Here is a 15,097-nt window from a genome sequence, read left to right on the forward strand (position 1 = left end):
CCTCCTCATCCACCACCAGTGTGCGCAGCCATAGTGCGCCAGAACACCCTCCACAAACCAGCTTATTGGTGGAGAGGAGACAGAGTGATGAAGCCAATCAGCAGATATGGGGATGGTTAGGAGGCCATGATGGTCAGAGGCCAATGGGCAAATTTGGCCAGGATGCCGGGGTTAAAACAAACAAACAAATAAAATCAAACAAACAAAAACAAAATAAGAAAAAAGAAACAAAAGCACATGGAGCCAAAAACAATAATAAACAAACAACAAACAAACAAATGAACAAGGCAAGCCGGTAAGAACAAAACCAAGAACAAAAGAACAAACAAATCAATAAACAGAATATAAAAGGCTGCACTGTCTACACTAGGTTAAACGTTTATTTATTTATTTATTTTTGAAGCAAGAACATTATTGCATGACAAATCTTTATTTAAAAGGAAGTATGCTATACTGTTGTCATAACCTCATCATGGATATTATCACTTGCATCCAGCTATCTAGGAATAACAGTTAGGCTAAAATTGGTTCAAATGTCTTAACTTTTGTCAAACAAACAACTTTTGTTCAATCAAATAATGAGTGAAAAAAACTAAAAAAAAAGCAGTTGAAATATCATCACACTGGACCAAAGGAGGGTCATTGTGGGATACAGTAAATCAGTGAGATGCATGGAGAAAGAAACTGCACAATACATACTACAGATGTTATAGTATGTTAGTATAAAAGAGTCCCTCAGTTTGTCACACTATATAAAATATGACATTTAGAAACCACTAAATCCCTAAACAGTTGACGCTAACTCTAACTCTACGAAGAGAAAAGCCCCACTGCAATCCTCTATGCAGAATTTATCTGCACCGCTTGACTAGGATTCACAAGCGGCTACGTCTTAGGGTATGTTTCAGTGCAAGTAGATGTGAACACGTTTATCGGATTCTCTCGTGTTTCAACTGCAGTCGATCACGTTGTGTCTGGAATGCGATGAGCTACGGGCCGCAGAGAAACCCAGTCAGCAATAACTGATAATGCCACGTGGGCATATTGCTGTCTGTTAGCCACATCTCTCTACATTTGTTACAAGCCAAGTAAGTAACAGAGCTATATAACAAAGCGAGATAGGGAGTACGCGGATTCGTATTAGGTTTCGGCGAATTCGGTGACGAATGAGGTTTGACTACTTATATCGCAGCGGTTGATGCAAGTGTGAGGGATCAGGTCTACTTAGAATGCGTTTAGACTGTAAAAATAAAACGGCATGAATGGTTTACCACTAAAGGTATGCCATTGTTTTTTCCTCCCACTTCTTCATTTTAAAGACTCGTCCATCATGCGTTCAATCCAGAAGTCATTCAATTAATCCTGGACTCTCTTCTTTCTGCCCGTCTTTCTATCTCTCTTTCTCGCCTGACTCTCCCACCCTCTATCAGTGCATTAATCTAAGCTGTGTTTCCTTGCCTCTGCTGGTGCCATGAGGGCAAACGCTCTAGATGGAAAAACCCTGTTTGTATTCTGCAGGCACGTCGTCAGCCCCTCCGTCTTTCCCTCCTCTCCATCTTGCTATCCAATCTTTCGCTCTCCATTCTCGGCTGTCTACACTGTACTCTCTCCATCTGTCTGTCTTGTTGTTCCGTTTTAAATTGCTGCTTTCTGTACAAATGGTTTCCATAAAAAAATATCAATTCAGGAATATTTGTTTGCTTTCACGTGAAGTATGCACACTGCATTCTCAAACTCATGTTCAATATTGGCAGATCAATTAAGAATTGAATCGAAAATTTTGCCTGTTTAAATAAATAAATAAATATTTCTGAAATTCAAGAAAATGTTCTGCTTTCATGTGAGGTAACATACAGTACATGTCCTTCTCAAATCCACATTCAAAACTGGTGGATCCAATAAAAATCAAAGCAAGAAAAATTTTGCCTGTTCACACTGGCTTAGAAAAATGAACAAAATTTTGAAAATATTTCTATCATTCAGGAACATTTTCTGCTCCAGTGGGAAATAATGTGCATGGTCATGGTCAAACTCATGTTCAAAATTGTGGATCAGTTAAGAACGGGAAAAAATTGGCTTTTCAAAAAAAACTAAAAATTATAATAATAATAATAAAAATAATAAATAAATAAATTTATTTTTATATAAATAAACAATTTATATATTATATAAATAATTTATATAAACAAACAAACAATTCTGAAGATCTGAAATCATTCAAAAGGCTGATTTAGACTTACATTTAATATTGCAAATTAAGAGTGAAATCAAAATCGGAGTTCACATCGGATTTGATATGAAAGAACAAAAATTCCAAACATCAGGAAAATATTCGAAGATCAGGAATATGATGTAACACATCACATGACCTACTATGTTTCAATACTGGCAGACTGAAAAAACTGAATAAAATGACAGTTAATAGTAAAAATAATTATGTACTTATTCACTTTTTAATGAAAAAAAAAGCACAAACAAGACACTTTACGAAAGTGAAATGGATTGCCATTTCATGCTATGTCACAAACCTTATATTTAATAAAGGACCAGACGTCCAACTACCTGCGCATCGAAAAGATAGTCGTTTTGAAATAAAAGATACACACAAACACAAAACCATACACTTGTATAAACAGAAGCATAGCTTCTGCCTGATATAACGCATAAATGCAAAGTTTCACTACCTATGCAGATAAGCCAAAGCCGCAACTCTGACAGCACAAAACCGATATGCGTTATCTAGCCACCATTCTTTCTGTCGGTGGACAAGTGTGCTTCCTGCTCCACTCCACAGCCCTGACACACCTCAATAGAAACTCCCTCATTCTGCCCTCTGACAGATCATTTATATCACATAAACCTTAGCCAGTAATTATCTTTTGCTACAGTCTGCCAATATTCTGAATGACAGTCCTATATTGGCACAGTGAAAGTCAATACTTTGTTGAGTGCAAATTCAAAATGGACCTAATTCGACGTTAGGGTCGACCTCCCACCAAAACATCCGTCTCTAGATGTTTCTACCTGAGGCAGTCAGCATTGGAAGCTTTATGACTGTCTTATGAAGCTACGAAGTCAGGTAGCTATTTAACAACAGAACTTCATTTTTGATTACTGAATAAGATTATATATATATATTTGTTATAAAATTCTAAATGACAGAAAATAGAATTATAATGACTTTTTACTAAATGTTATTAAGTCCCATAACTTTTCAAAGCCTAAAAAACAGAATTTTAAACTCCCTGATATTCCTATGTTTCCAATGACTGTGGGGAGCGCATCAAAACCAGAAACCTCAAACAGATAAGATGGGTTTGAGATTACCACAGTACAGGTCAAATGAATTTTAAGTGATACTGGAAATGACAAACAAATGCTACACGCATTATCATAAAAATACAAACACTTGCTCCTCATTCTACACACAATCATGCAACATAACTCAATGCAATGAACTGTACATGCATATCACAATGAAGAAAAAAAAAAACTGAAAGTTGAACTGTGCAAAAATTTGACTATTAGACTATATATATAATAATGTAAATGTTTCTTCTGCTTCAGTAAAAGCACCTCTTGACTTGTAGCGTGTGCAGTGATTTTCCACCCTCCTTCAGAATGCTGGTCTCATCCACCTCTTGTTTCCTATGGTGGCATTAAGTGCTTACCCAGACTCCCTCTCTGCTAGGACAATAAACACACACTAATTCCCTGGCACCGCTAAACGCTTCAGCAGCACTGTGTGTGTGTGTGTGTGTATGTGAGAGACCAATTACTGAACACACACACAAAAGCACCCCTGTAACACACTTTTAGAGCATAACACTTGATATTTAAGGGTGAACTAGATTGTTGACATCAGCACTATGAATAATGCTTTTAACAAATGTTTACAAGCATTTCTAGACTGAATGTTTATATGCATAAACCGTATTGCCTAAATCGGGAAGTGTAATTGGTTTTTAATTGATGAATCTCATCACAAAAATCTCACAAATTCTAACATTCACAGAATCTTAAATATTTGCTCTGACAAATATTTAACATCTGACAGGTCGATTTCGTTTACCATTCTTTAATACAATTCAGTTCCATCTGACTCAATTCAGTTTTGTTTGTTATTATTCATACTTAAAAAAGTAAGTTAAATGTCATGACAAAAATCAAATACAGCCAAATAAACAGTTTACACCATACTGCAATATTGACAAAAATAATAACGTTCAAATCCACATGGAATGTCTATTGGAAATCAGAATTTGGTGGATTTTTACAACTGAAATTAAGAACAAAATGAGCATATAAAATTCTGTATAGCAAATATAATTTATTAATAAATTATGTAAACAATGCATTCACTTTTTATTGTCAGATCACTATATTTATACCCCTAAAAATGTATTCGATATTAATCACAAAGGTTACTGGTGGCAAAGCAAGAAAAAAAAAAAAAAAAAAGTATTTGCGCTGTCTGTGCACACACACAAACATACGGGCAATTTCAGCCCGGGTTAACAGTGACCCACCCATGGCGCCCTGGGACCGGTGGGGCAGAGGTTCTGTTGAGCCCGCGAGCCTGTCACCCTCTCTGGGGATGAATTTACATTCCTACCCCTCCCATCAACCGGACGAACCAAGCCCACTACACACAGCATAAGTTAAAAGAGTTAACACACAAACACTCACGGTGGCCCCGACAAAACTACTCTGACCCAAACACACCCGAGTCCAACAGCAACAGAAGCTAATATCTATGAATTTCCAAACAACTGACAAACCGTTTTCTGTTTCAGGAAGCAAGAACAGGAATCTTCGGAATAGGTCAGGATGGTCCGACAACCAACTAGTTTTTATTAGTGAGGTCAGCTAGTTAATTTGATATGAATTCTTTCTTCTTTCTAGATTAATTCAAGTTCTGTGTTAGGGCTGCACAATTAATCGAATTTCTAATCGCGATTACAATTATGGATGCCACAATTACGTAATCGTTCAAAGTGGCAATTAATCGTTCAAAGTCCACTTATGTTATTCTGCACGCTTAAGATTAGGCCTGTCACGATTACAACTTTTTGTTGTGCGATATATTGCCCCAGAAATAATTGCGATAAGCGATATTATTGTCAAATCGCAATTACAATTTCAAGGGAATATTCAACAAATATGATTTTTGTCATAATCGTGCAGCCCTATTCTGTGCGCTTTAATAATTCTCAGTTTTGATGCTTTAAAGGGGAATCTCTCTCAGAGGAATTGTGCTGTCGTTACAGCACAACAAACACAAACAAATTCATCGGCTTCAAATTAAACTTTAAATAAAAGGTTATTTGGCCTATATAGACATTTATATATTACATAATATATGTGTGTGTGTGTGTGTGTGTGTGTATATATATATACACACACACACACACACATACATATATACATACACACATATATATATACACACATATATATATATGCATATATATATATATAGAGCTTCGAATGTTTTTATTGTTGTTGAAACAACCCACCAACTATTCTGTATAAAGCATATGTCGTTTTGCACATTCCCAACAACCAGGTTACCGTATTTACAATAACAATATAGCATTTAAAACGAGAACGGCCAAGAATGCTAGCAAAGCCACTGGTTAGAAACACTGTACGTTAAAAGATACAGAAGGACCCAAATACGCGCAACGCAGTAAAGAAGTTACTTTAAGGTATCACCCCACATAATTGGGTGCGCATGTGGGTGAGAATTTCGTAGGCGGTGATCGAGTGTACGAACAGCATTTTTCCTGCCAGAGTCACGGCTTGGAAGAGCTCGTCTTTCATATCATAATGCCAGAAAGATACACGGTGGCCCTAAAAGCTAATCACATGACACCTACGCTTACAAGGAGGACAACGGACCAGGTCAATGCCCGCTGCAGAGTGTGTATTCACATATTGTACAGTACGTTTCTATGTAAACAAACATGGCAAAAAAAGACCAAAAAAAAAGAGATTCCAGAGAAAACACGTGGAATATGTTTATGTGCTACAGACAGACAGACAGCAAAGGAGAGAGACCTAGACGCAGAAAGGAGGAAAGAGGTTGGCTGGTGCAAGAGTGCCATCTAAAGGAGGCAGAGGTACTGCAAGATATTTGGTGGGGTGAGATGTTTAGTCACAATTTAATGATAAACAGAACACAGGCATAAAAGAAAACAATTATGAACTGAAATAAGACAAAGCTCTTATCAAAACATGATAAAAATACATATTATATTAAAAAACTAAGTATATATATAATTTCTATTAAAACATGAAAAGAAAATCCATGTGCACTACAAAAAAATTATTTTAAATAAAATAATAATTTCATGAAAATAAGTAATAGAAAATACAACAATTTATGCCTACATTTACCCTGCCAACAAAAATAGTGCAAAATAAATTTAAAGACGAAAAATCAGCATTGTTTAGTTTTTATTTAGTATATTTATTTATTTGGGTGTAAATATTTTCTCTGATAATGAATATTTACTGTGTAACGCCATGACAATTATTAGTGCATTTCAAAAGTAATATTTAATTAATGATTTATTTGAACGTAAAAAGGTATTGAGAAGAAAAGAATAGTTTCTAGAACATCTTAAAAGCTTAGTCAGACAAATCACATCACACCAAATCAAATGAGATCGACATATCCCGCCACTGAAAGAGCATGAAGACAGTAATGTGGGAATGAGAGAACTTAATAATTACAACCTTAACCCCTTCTCTCCTCAAATCCCCTTTCATAACTGCTTTATTTACATCTTTTAACATATCTAAACATACCAGCCATGTTCTCCTGTTAAGAGGCATGAAAAAAGTCAAAGGCAGGCCGGTGAGCTGCAGCGTTTTGTAGAGTCTTAGTGTTTATTCATTCACATACATCCATGCATTTAGCAGACACTTTTATACAAAGCAACTTAGAATTGTTGCAATTGTACACATTTATGTATGTGTGTATTTATTTAATTATGTTAATCTGCATATAGACCAATATTAGGGCTTTTCCTAAACCTATATTATGCCAGGCTTCAAAGCCAAGCACAGCAGGGTTCAACAATAAGGCTGTTTTGTAAATTAAAAACTTAATGAATGCAACTCCGTGATAGCTATAAAATCAAACACACATTTGGACTAGAAAACAAAAACTACATGCCATTTAATAAATAAAACCGTGACTTAATTAAGATTTTTTTTTTTTTTTGTGGATGCTTCTCACAATTTCAACTGTTACCCAGCTAAATAACTTTACCTTGGTGATGTATTTAAATTTAATTCAAAACTTGAATTAAATTTAGAAATTTACGTACATGATCAACAAACACAAATGCTGCTCCGAAAGGTCCATCGGACCGTTCTTATTGCTCAGACATGCTCAGGTTTTTACAAATAGCAATACAGAATTATAATATCCGGTTTATAATACTGGCCAAAGTTTCAAAACTGGTGCATCCCTATTCAAAACTGTACAGGAAAAAAAACAACAACTGAGGCTATATTTTCACATAAAACAGACAAAACAAAAATCCTGATCTGCCTATAAAGTTCTGACTTGACTTTGGAGCCGTGATAAATCACATCATGCTGTGACATGAAACTTTATAGAGATAAAATAAGCTTGACTTTGCTCATACCTGTATCTGAAGACTTTACACTTGCACGAGCGTTTCAGCTACGAAGAGGATCAAGTTTGGAACGAAGGACACAAAACCGGCACAGACAGAGAATGAAAAGAGAGCGGCGGTACGACGAAAAGAATAGGACATGCTGGAAACGGGAGCGTGTGACAAAAGAATCAAACGATTCTTTGGGAGACATAAAAATGGCGTGGATTATGTGTTTTATGAAGATCTCACCGAGGCGGTCATGAAAATGCTTTCAAGTCGCCTAATTATAAGAGAAACCTGAGCGAATGTGAGAGTTTGGACTGGGAATAAAAGATAGGAGAGGAAATTCATTGCACACACACACACACACACACACGTTTTGTGTTAGCACACCTGGGCAGAGGAGGGTAGCTCTCCAGGACTGATCCAGGGTCAGGTGACCTCTCCACCGAGCCCAATAGCCGGCTCCTGTCTGTCTACCGTTCACACACACTCAAGACAGGCTCGCGGTACCTGGCCCAGTGCAGCAGGGAGTCATCCCAGACCTGTCAATCAGAAAGTGGCAACGAGCAAACACGGACCTCTCTGTCTCTCACACACACTCTCTCATCCACGCAGTGGGCTGACAGGGGGAGGTAAACGGTTGTGACAGGGGGCAGCAGGGTTGGGTTGAGCCATCTATCATAAAGCCACGACAGAGTAACATAAGACCAGAGGCTTGTCTCTACACACACAGAGCTCACTCGACAGCACCTAACAAACACATCTAAAGGGATGCAAACCCAGCACCAAAAAGAAAATTCTGTCAACGTTCAGTTATGCTTGTGTTGATAAAATCCATATGAATTTCTTCTGCGAAGAATAAAAGGAGATATTTTGCAGAATGTCACAGCTGCCCTTTTGCATACAATGAAAGTAAATGACGACTAAGGATTTCGACAAGGCTTTACGCTTACATTTCCTTTTAAGAGCAAAATTGAAAAATAAAGAAAGAAAGAACGAATTTTCCCATTACAAGGCGATATTTGCCTCCTTAAATTTATGTCCAAGTGCATTTTTTTTCTTTGTAAAATAAATGTAAAGTTTTGAATATAGAAACATTAAGGGCGCGTTCACACTTGGCATGTTTGGTTCGATTAAAACGAACCCTGGTGCGATTGCTCTGTTAGTGCGGTTCATTTGAGCATGTGTGAACGCTGCCATCCGAACCCTGGTGCGCACCAAACAAGCGGACCGAGACCGCTGAAAAGATGGGTCTCGGTCCGTTTCCAAACGAACTCTGGTGCGGTTTGAATGATATATGAACGCAACACAGACCAAATATTTCTAAACGAACCAAAAACAGGAAGTAATGACAAGATGCGACGCTACGCCACATGATTTGTCGACGCGGTGTAACCAAAACAAAATGAGCAGATGGCAAACTTATATAGTTACAGAATAGCTTTGTTTGGTGTCAATGATGCAGAACACAATTAATTCTTACGCAAGTTTGAATATGTGGAATTGCTGAGATATGAGATACATTAATGCACAAAAGGTCCCTCACACAAGGCCATGCAGGCTTTCGAAATGTAGTTCTTGATTCATATAGACTTCTTTAATTTGTGTCCTTTTTGGTGCTTAACAGCTTTGGCAACCGTCCACTTTTATTGTATGGAAAAGGGCAGCATGAACATTCTTCCAAACTCCTCATTTTGTGTTCTACAAAAGAAAGTTTAGCACAACATGAAGGTGAGTAAATAGTGACAGAATATTCAATTTGGAGTGAGCTGTTAATTTAAGCAAGGCACAAAGTTGAGTTTTTCAAACACAAGGAAATTCTCGGAGGCTTCTCCTCTTGTCCCGCAAGTACGAACTGTCCGTCAGATTTATTTGATAGCATTTTAATTTGCTCTTTGATTTGATCTGGATGAGCAAAGTGGCCCGTTTAGGTACAGTATTTTAAAGGGGTCGACGAATGGAAAGTAAAAAAGACAAATGGATCCAACGCCGCCAAACCCCTGTAAAAGAGCAAGAAGGATGGACGAGAGACAAAGAGAGAGAGCGGAAGAGAGAGAGGAGAATAAATCTGCACTCCTCCATCGATCCCAATCCTTTCTGCTCTCATCTTATCTTTGGGTCTAAGGGAGCCAGGCAAGTTTAAACGATTCTGACCTTGTCCGACATAAATAGTCAGAAAACTACAAAGAGCAGATAGCCCTCTCTCTCCATGAGCAAAGGGGGACGAGGAAGGGAAATACATTGAGATAAGAGAAGGGGAGAGAGATAATACAGGAGTTACTACATCAGCGAGAGTGTCACAGACAGACATAAACAGCACACCGAAGCCCCTTTTCTACCGATAGGGTACCAGTGGCCAATCTGGAACCGTTCTGCATGTTTCCATGGTAGAAAAGGCCGTTCTGGATGTTAAAATTGTCTGGCCCCTTAAACCTGCCGAGTTTTAAATTATTTTAGGCAGAAAAATCATGCAGGAATATTGATTTATTTGTATACAAGCATTTAAATTCTAATTAAAAATATTTTTTAAGTATTAATTTTTTTAATATATATTTCAGCTAATTAATTCTTATTAATAAATTATTTGTTGTTTAAAATTTTTTTTTTTTTGAAGATGCGGTGGGATCAGTGAAAATAAGATGGAAGTAAGTTCAAATATGTTCTCAAAGCATTTCCGTCCAGACAACGGCCAAGCACCGGCTCTAGCATGTGAACCAGCACCATTTCAGTAAAAACAGGGTACGGCTGACCTGAGAGAGACAGGCAGAGTGAATGTGAGACAGTAATGACTATTATACTTAAAAGACAAAATTCGTTTCATCAGGTCGGATTCTCTTGGCTACGGGAGCGTGCCCTTACCAATCAGAGCGGGCCCTGGGCCCTATTCTCTCTAAAGACGATGTGAATGTCGCGGCGGAAGAAAAGGAGAAAAGACGGAGGCCTTTAATATTCATCCTTTTCTCTTTTTAGAATGTAACAGCTGCACCTGACATCTACGGAAACTGTGCAAATCTCTTCATGCATTGTCAGGTTCTCCTCTAATCATTTTACGCCCTTGTGAAGCTTTGAAAAGAGCCGATAACGAAGCGAGTCAAATACAGAGCTTGCTCAATTCATAAGTTAACAGAAGCACAGCACACGCTATAGCAGAGACTGAGGTGATAATCAGCACCCCTAGACCAGGAGACTCACAGTGTCTACACTTCGAGAGAGCAGCGTAGAAGAGCGATAGCTCTTGTGTCAAAACTAGTGTCGATGAGATGATTGTCTTAATAAAGGAAAGGGACTGAATATAAGGTTTGCAAAACTGCAACACTCATGTTACAATTAACAAAGTTGTCTGTACTGCACAGTCTATGATGCATATATGCAATCCAACAAAACTAGCAGCTTCCACAATAACCAACAAAACTACATATGATGCATGCACGCAGTGCGACAAACTAGCAGTGCCTGTTAATATTAACAAAGCTGTCTAATGCATGCAGTGTGATAGTGGCTGTTGTCTATAATGCATGTCATGCGACAAACTTAGCAGTGGCTGTGCATATCAACAAAGCTGCTATGATGCATTCATGCAATACAATGCAATGCAAAAAAGTAGCATCAAGCATGTAACGGGACAAAACTAGAAGCCTGTTACTATTAACAAAGCTGTCTATATTGAAAGCATGAAACGCAACAAAACTAGCAATGTCTGTTTAAATCAATAAAACGGTTTATGACTACATTGTAAAAAATGACCGTGAATTTAAGGGCAAAAGACTGTAAAAATGATACAGTAAAAAGCTGTTTAACGGTTAGCGGTAAGTTACAATTACATGTAATTTTACGGTAGTATACAGTTTTTGGAAGTGAAAAAGAATGTATAATTTACACTGAATAACCCAGAATTCCCTGTGTTACACTTCAAATTTGATGTTCTTATCAGTTTTGTACATAGGGGTTGTGTTACATCTAATGTTGTTCAATTAATGTTTATTGCATTATTTCAGTTTCATATGTGTTACCATGATGGTGTTTAGTGTTTGTGTGAATGACACCGTGCACCTTCTATGTATGTTAATATTTAAAAGCTGCTTGTGATGGGCTTTGGTTCATCATGTGACTTTCTCGTCACCACCTGCTTTTGGTGGTTATCAGTGTATTACAAAGGTACAAAACAGATTTAGTTCAGTAGGTTGGTGTATTAACATTATATCAGTTAATGAAATTACGGTATTTAAATGTAAATTTAAGTTAAATCGTAAAACCTAAAATGTTGTTACCGTATTTTTTACAGTAAAATTCTGGCAACCACAGCTGCCGGTTTTTTAGCATAAATTTTACAGATTTTTTTTTTTACACTGCATGCATGCAAACCCAGCAGCACCTTTTATAATTAACTGAGCTATCTATGCTGCATGCAATGCAGCTAAACTAGCAGCTCCTGTTCAAATTAAAGATGTCAAACCTGCAAGCAAAGCATGCAATGCAATAAAAACTAGAAGCTACCATTATAACAAAGAAATACTGTCTACACTCTAAGTGCCATGTGCTGTGCAATAAAATCTAGAAGCTGCCTACAAAGAACGCATGCAAAGTGGACAGGTTTGTTAATTGCAACATTCTAATTTTGTTGTACTGCACGATTGAAGTGCAGACATGTTTTTTTTTTTTTTTAAATGAGAAAAGGTGTGAAAGACAGCAGATTGCTGCAACAATTTTTGCATGCTTCATGTTAACTTTCCACTAACAAAAGCCATTTAACATTGATCGTATTGCAATCGTATATATGATGTGCAAACCATACATGAGAATGTGAAAAATTGCATTTATACAAACAGATTCGTTTAAGTAAATCTCAGTTTCTTAACAAGCCCATGACAAGCAATGAGCAATGGGACATCCTGTTTCTTAGTTGCTTATTTTGTGGGGACATGCTGGGTAGGCCTGCCCATCCTTAATCTCATTGGTCTAAATTACTGTTCCACACAGCTTTATATTTAGCATACACAAGTCTTGACTGACCGTGATTATGTCACATTGTATAGCATATATGCTGTTAGAATGGACAGACAAATTATGCAGATAATTATCGAGTTGTTTCTGGTGGTAAGGACATTGCATCTACCACCTCAACAGTCTTGTGCCACACATTTGGATCAACGTGTGGCTCGACAGCGCAGTCCGTTCACGTAGCTTTATTTTGCAGCTGTAAATTTCCAGAGCAGTCATCTTAATCTTGTTCTCTCTCTGCATAGACGAAGAGACTTTATCAGCCTGTGTGATCACTGGTAATTTCAGTGTACAGATGCAATCGCGCTCTCTCTACCTCCCATTACCTTCTTCCCTCAGGACTGAACGACAATACGCTCCCACACAATAGACAAACAAGAGCCTGTTGACTGGGAGAAAACCCACCACTGCAGCAACAACATCAACTCTGTCGAATCTGCGTTCATGTAACGAAACTGAAATTGACAGATTATGACAAAATTATTTTAATCACTGATCCAAAAAAACACATTTTCATTGTTGTGCATTTGATCTCAGTGTCTATCAATGTTTAATTGTTTGTACTTTACATAATTGACACCGGCTCAAATTTTGTGGCTTGTTAGGGAGAAGTGCGCTATTACTTTTCTTACATATTTCCTCGGAGCCATCTAGGAACAAGAACATCATACAATCTTACGAGCTGAGGTCTTTTGGCTTGGGTCAGTAAGCAACCACTCAGAACTCCCTAGCAACCCTGCAAACCACTCCAGCAGGCTGGTGAGTTTTAAATAGGATAGCACCACTCACTTTTACTTCAAAAACCAATAGAATTTATTTGTCTACACTGTTTACTTAAACAAACAGTATGAATTTTAGGCAAATAATAATAATACTATTCAAAACTTAATGTTAAATTAAAATCTTCATTTACAGAGTATTATAAATTCCAAGAGAAATGGAGAAAATCAAAAAACAAAAATGTGGTCACATAGCGCCAACCTGTGGCTAAAAATGCTACTGCAGAAGGGAATCATACTAGACTAGGAAAAAGTTTTAAATATCAAAAAAGTTTATATTTAATATCCTGGTTCCCTTAAAAACCTATTTTGTTCATTTAAATTAAGCTTAATGTAAAATAAAACAAAAACCATATGTATTAGATGAAACACTTAAATTTTGAGTTGAAGCACTAAAGTTACTAATACTAGAAATGAAATAAAAATAAAGCTAAATAGAAATATACAAAATATATAAATGATAAAATAATATACATTTATATATAATTACAAATAATTCATATAAAAATGACTCACGAAAAACTTAAACTAAAAAGAAAACTGAACATATAAAAGCTAATTCAAAATATAAATAATATAATTAATAATAAAATAACACTGGTTGATATGGATTTGCTATAGGGTGTTCTGGCACAAATAATGCAACATGTCAACATTTAATCCTTATTATAAGGGGTTTGTTCAAATCACTGACCTATACCATGAGCAGCAGTAAAAATGAGTTTCCTTAAGCAAGTAGCACTAAAAATACAAACCCCACAAAAATCCATTCATGTTCGTAACACTCAAACACACAGTGGGGCTCCATAACCTTTGTGGTTTGGAGAGAAATACATACAGTATAACAGAAGAATGTACTGTATGTTTAAACTTTTGTCTGTTTTGCCTATAAGAGCACATGTAGATTTGTGGCATGAGTGTGTGGAAGTGTGTTCGGGTGTAATACGGCCTCCAACTGATCTATAAGGAAGAAACAGGAGACAGGAAAAAAGGAACAAATGGAAATGGAGGAGAGGGAGAAAAAAAGACCCTGAGTCTTTCTTCTGGCAGAGGGGCATCCAGCTGAGCGCTGGCTCCAAGCCCAGTTAGACCCCCTGCCCTGGCTGGACTCTCTCACACACACACACACACTCACCTGGGATGTCTGCCATCCGGGCCGGACCTCCGCCAGCTTCTCACACACACATGGCTGGGAGCCTACAGCCCGCCGACTTCCTGTTTCACACACACCGACACCCACAAACACACCTCACAGCCAGAGAGCTTCCTGTCCGACCCGAAACAACCCTGATCATGTCCGCCCCTCCACCACCCACTGGCACTGCCTCCGCTGTGTGTGATGAGAAGGCGAATGTGTGTTTGTGTGTGGGAGATATGAGCCGGATGGGGTGAGAGTGAAGGACTGCAGCACTGAGGGATCATGGGATACGTAGGTTCCTGTGTGCACCACTGTACGGGACAGAACTCAATATGGGCACACAGCAATGCATTTTGGCAAGATGGGCATGAGTACTTGAGTTTGCACTCTGCGGCAAGACAGTATATACTGCATGAAATTAGAAATGTGCAAAATGGTACAGATTTTGATATATCATTATTAGTGGTAAACATTAATTTGTTATTAGTGATGTAGCACCAAGCAGTGTTCTGCTGTTCAGCTCATCCACTTCAATGTATAGT

At 37.5% G+C, this 15,097-nt stretch overlaps 1 protein-coding gene across 1 annotated transcript in view; it reads right to left on the reverse strand.

Annotated features, from left to right (window-relative positions):
- The window catches only part of LOC107728511 (TAF3 RNA polymerase II, TATA box binding protein (TBP)-associated facto), a 52,084-nt gene that overhangs the window by 33,235 nt on the left and 3,752 nt on the right, over positions 1 to 15,097 (reverse strand). The window lies entirely within an intron of this gene.

This window comes from Sinocyclocheilus rhinocerous, unplaced genomic scaffold (assembly GCF_001515625.1).
Source record: "Sinocyclocheilus rhinocerous isolate Xijiao unplaced genomic scaffold, SAMN03320098_v1.1 scaffold307, whole genome shotgun sequence".
NCBI lineage: Eukaryota > Metazoa > Chordata > Actinopteri > Cypriniformes > Cyprinidae > Sinocyclocheilus > Sinocyclocheilus rhinocerous.